General features: G+C 49.9%; 1 non-coding gene and 1 pseudogene across 1 annotated transcript; both read right to left on the reverse strand.

Moving 5' to 3' along the window:
- LOC125773060 (large subunit ribosomal RNA) overlaps positions 1-26 on the reverse strand; it is a 4973-nt pseudogene extending 4947 nt beyond the window's left edge.
- Positions 27-738: 712 nt separating this feature from the next.
- LOC125773059 (5.8S ribosomal RNA) lies at positions 739-896 on the reverse strand. Its single transcript, XR_007419873.1, has one exon. It is a non-coding gene; the product is annotated as a 5.8S ribosomal RNA (ribosomal RNA).
- Between the last annotated feature and the right edge of the window lie 4105 nt (positions 897-5001).

The raw sequence follows: 5001 nt of genomic DNA on the forward strand, positions 1-5001 counted from the left end.
GGGTTGTCTCACATCACTTGAGGCCTACAACAAAATCAGTCACATTCCATTCGTTTCGAACCCGGGGCATAGCGAACCGATATATACGCAACAACACTTCACACACACACACACACACGGATTGGGCAATTTACGGTCATTTTTGAATCAACGATGGCCCCCCCGAGCACGTTGTCCGAATATCACTCCAATAAGGACAACGAGTTCCGCTCGGCATCGTTTTGATTCGATCTCTCAACAACAACTCTCGGTCGACTTGGTCGACTTGGACCCACGATGTCTCCCCCCGAGCATGTCGAGCCAACTGCACCACTATTGTATTGGACAACATGTTCCCCTCGGGCATCGATGGGTTAATCATGCACCACTATTATAAAACCCTTTGACGTTTTCCCCCAAGCACGTTGATCCAGTATTACGACGGATACGGTCAACGAAATCTTGGACATCAAAGAGGTTTTCGATTGAATTTCCCCATGTTTCACAACGTACTCTTAGCGGTATCCTACGATACGTCTCACTCTATTTGTGTGTGTGCGCGTTTACGTGCGTGCGATTTATGCGGTTCACCCCTTTACTTTCAGCGCCCTGCGGTCCCAACAAAGGTCCCGAGCACGCCATTATGCACAGTGTGGAAGCGTGTTTCCCCCCACGACACTAGACGGGCTGCTCGCCATAGTGTTCTATTGTGGCACGCTCCACCCTGAAGTTTGGTTTGTTGTATATCAAGGAATTGATAGGCACTCAAGAATGTGTGCATCGGCCGGGTTTAATCGTCCGACGCGCAATATGCGTTCAACTTATCGGTGTTCATGTGTCCTGCAGTTCACATTGTGACGCGCATTTAGCTGCGGTCTTCATCGATCCATGAGCCGAGTGATCCCCTGCCTAGGGTTTTATAGTAAGGTTCCCAATGTAACACAATCCCGGTGGTACGTCCAAAGACTAACTTTCTGACTAAGTTGTCTTTATTACCCAATAGTCCCAGGCCTTGTGACTTGTGGCTCATGTCTACGCCCATGGCCACCATTCGCTAAGATAGTTTTGAAGTCACTTTGAAGGCCCAGGAACAACTCTCTTAGCACATCGGTTAACCTGGCGCCGCAGTCAACTCATGTGCTTGGACGGATCGAGCTATTGAGTATTGGGCCTGCATACTCGCTCATCCGTATCCTTTGCGTACCGCCCCATGGCCCTTGTATGTCTGCACCACAGTTCCTGTTCGTTCCGTGCCTATGGCCGGATACGTATTGCACATCGGTTAACCTGACGCCGCAGTCAACTCATGTGCTTGGATCGGATCGAGCTATTGAGTATTGGGCCTGCATACTCGCTCATCCGTATCCTTTGCGTACCGCCCCATGGCCCTTGTATGTCTGCACCACAGTTCCTGTTCGTTCCGTGCCTATGGCCGGATACGTATTGCACATCGGTATACCTGTCGCTACTCAGGCAACTCGTGTGCGTGGATTGGATCGAGAACATGGTGTGTGCCCCATGTTATAATTGATAGTCCATATCCACTTTATAGGTTAAAGTCATAAGTTGTGATTGCACAACCATTCTTCATAAGAGTTTAATCACTCTTCAACTAACTTTCGTTCTGGTGTCTTGGTATCAAATCGCGTAAGACACAAGATTCTACTGGCCAAATAGAATCTAGCACATTGGTTAACCTGGCGCCGCAGTCAACTCATGTGCTTGGATCGGATCGAGCTATTGAGTATTGGGCCTGCATACTCGCTCATCCGTATCCTTTGCGTACCGCCCCATGGCCCCGTCCTTAGAGTTAATGACTAGTAGGCTTAACTCTTTGTATGTCTGCACCACAGTTCCCGTTCGTTCCGTGCCGTGGCCGGATACGTATTGCACATCGGTATACCTGTCGCTACTCAGGCAACTCGTGTGCGTGGATTGGATCGAGCTCATGGGGTGTGTAGAGATTCCATGTTATAATTGCAAGTCCATATCCACTTTATAGGTTAAAGTCATAAGTTGTGATTGCACAACCATACTTCATAAGAGTTTAATAACTCTTCAACTAACTTTCGTTCTGGTGTCTTGGTATCAAATCGCATAAGACACAAGATTCTACTGGCCAAATAGAATCTAGCACATTGGTTAACCTGGCGCCGCAGTCAACTCATGTGCTTGGATCGGATCGAGCTATTGAGTATTGGGCCTGCATACTCGCTCATCCGTATCCTTTGCGTACCGCCCCATGGCCCCGTCCTTAGAGTTAATGACTAATAGGCTTAACTCTTTGTATGTCTGCACCACAGTTCCCGTTCGTTCCGTGCCGTGGCCGGATACGTATTGCACAACAGTAGATACCATCACCTGACGTATCTAACACACCACTATTGTAACTCGTCGTCGAAGGACCTTTCAAGTGCCTGATGGCCAGGGGAGCTCTTACACGGCACGGAGACACAGTGATGCTCGCCCATCACAGTGTACAACGATCGAGTTTGCTTAAGTGTCTGGGTACCTACACACCAGACACAATGCAATGGCCACGGATCCACACAAGGCACATCACATGCAGAAAGCTTCACCAGATTATGACACATACCACACTCTTGTAACTCGTCGTCGAAGGGGCGTTCAAAGTGCCTTACGGCTAGGGGAGATCTAGCACGGCACGGAGACACAGTGATGGTTGCCCATCAAAGTGTACAACGATCGAGTTTGCTTTCCGCGCAAGCGTTCTAAGTGTCTGGGTACCTACACACCAGACACAATGCAATGGCCACGGATCCACACAAGGCACATCACATGCAGAAAGCTTCACCAGATTCTGACACATACCACACTCTTGTAACTCGTCGTCGAAGGGGCGTTCAAAGTGCCTTACGGCTAGGGGGGATCTAGCACGGCACGGAGACACAGTGATGGTCACCCATCAAAGTGTACAACGATCGAGTTTGCTTTCCGCGCAAGCGTTCTAAGTGTCTGGGTATCTAAGCACCAGACACAATGCAATGGCCACGGATCCACACAAGGCACATCACATGCAGAAAGCTTCACCAGATTCTGACACATACCACACACATGCAACTCGTCGTCGAAGGGGCGTTCAAGTGCCTTACGGCTAGGGGAGATCTAGCTCGGCACGGAGACACAGTGATGGTCACCCATCAAAGTGTACAACGAACGAGTTGGCTTTCAACAAATTCTGACACATAGCAAGCGAGCGACCGAGCTACACCGAAGGCAGCCCATGGTTGGTCACTCGCGGACGATCATCAGTAATGATCCTTCCGCAGGTTCACCTACGGAAACCTTGTTACGACTTTTACTTCCTCTAAATCATCAAGTTCGGTCAACTTCAGCCATGCCAGCTGCAGCTCACGAAGGAACCGCGGAAGGTAAGCCTCCAGAAACCTCACTAAATAATCCATCGGTAGTAGCGACGGGCGGTGTGTACAAAGGGCAGGGACGTAATCAGCACTAGCTAATGACTAGTGCTTACTAGAAATTCCAGGTTCATGGGGACCGTTGCAGTCCCCAATCCCGACTAGATGGGCATTTTAGTGATTTCCCGTTCCTCTCGGAATGGGGGCGCCTATTGGCGAGAACACGCTGCGACCCACATTGTAGCACGCGTGCAGCCCAGAACATCTAAGGGCATCACGGACCTGTTATCGCTCATTCTCAGCTTGCTAAACACAAGTTGTCCCGCTAAGCAGGGCAAACGTAGCCGACGACCGCCCGTGAAGGCGCCGCCCGGCTGTAACGTCAGGTGCGCCCGGAGGCGCACTGCTGACAGCGTTCTAGTTAGCATGTTTGAGTCACGTTCGTTATCGGAATTAACCAGACAAATCATTCCACGAACTAAGAACGGCCATGCACCACTACCCTTAAATTTGAGAAAGAGCTATCAATCTGTCTTACCTCGATAAGTTTGGACCTGGTAAATTTTCCCGTGTTGAGTCAAATTAAGCCGCAAGCTCCACTTCTTGTGGTGCCCTTCCGTCAATTCCTTTAAGTTTCAACTTTGCAACCATACTTCCCCCGGAACCCGATTTTGGTTTCCCGGAAGCGACTGAGAGCACCGAATAGGGGTAGCGTCTCCCAATTGCTAATTGGCATCGTTTACGGTTAGAACTAGGGCGGTATCTAATCGCCTTCGATCCTCTAACTTTCGTTCTTGATTAAAGAAAGCATCCATGGCAAACGCTTTCGCTTCAGTTGGTCCTACGACGGTCTACGAATTTCACCTCTCGCGCCGTAATACCAATGCCCCCAACTACTTCTGTTAATCATTACCTCTAGGTTTCTGACAAACCAACGAAATCGTATAAACCGAGGTCATATTCCATTATTCCATGCAAGATTATTCTCGGCCAACGCCAACCCCACGGGGGGGCCGGACGCTTTGTCTTAGCCTGCTTTGAGCACTCTAATTTGTTCAAGGTAAATGTGAGTATCTTGAGCACCATGAGGAGCCCGTGCCGGAGTTAACCGGTAGCACGGTACTCGTTCACAGAGTAACGCCCAAGTACACCATTGTGAGTCGCAGCCGTGAGCGCGCGCACGAACGGCCCCGGCGTGTAACCGGGCGCCCGTGGCGGTCACGTGTCTGGACGGGCAATCAACTTCGAACGTTTTAACCGCAACAACTTTAATATACGCTAGTGGAGCTGGAATTACCGCGGCTGCTGGCACCAGACTTGCCCTCCACTTGATCCTTGTTGAAGGATTTATACTCAACTCATTCCAATTATGGACCATCGTTAGAGAGGTCCATATTGTTATTTCTCGTCACTACCTCCCCGTACTGGGATTGGGTAATTTACGCGCCTGCTGCCTTCCTTGGATGTGGTAGCCATTTCTCAGGCTCCCTCTCCGGAATCGAACCCTGATTCCCCGTTACCCGTCGCAACCATGGTAGTCCTCTACACTACCATCAATAGTTGATAGGGCAGACATTTGAAAGATCTGTCGTCAGTCGACAAGCGACCATACGATCTGCGTCCTTATCCAGACTTCAACTCA

The sequence above is a fragment of the Anopheles funestus genome (genome assembly GCF_943734845.2).
Source record: "Anopheles funestus chromosome X unlocalized genomic scaffold, idAnoFuneDA-416_04 X_unloc_190, whole genome shotgun sequence".
Lineage (NCBI taxonomy): Eukaryota > Metazoa > Arthropoda > Insecta > Diptera > Culicidae > Anopheles > Anopheles funestus.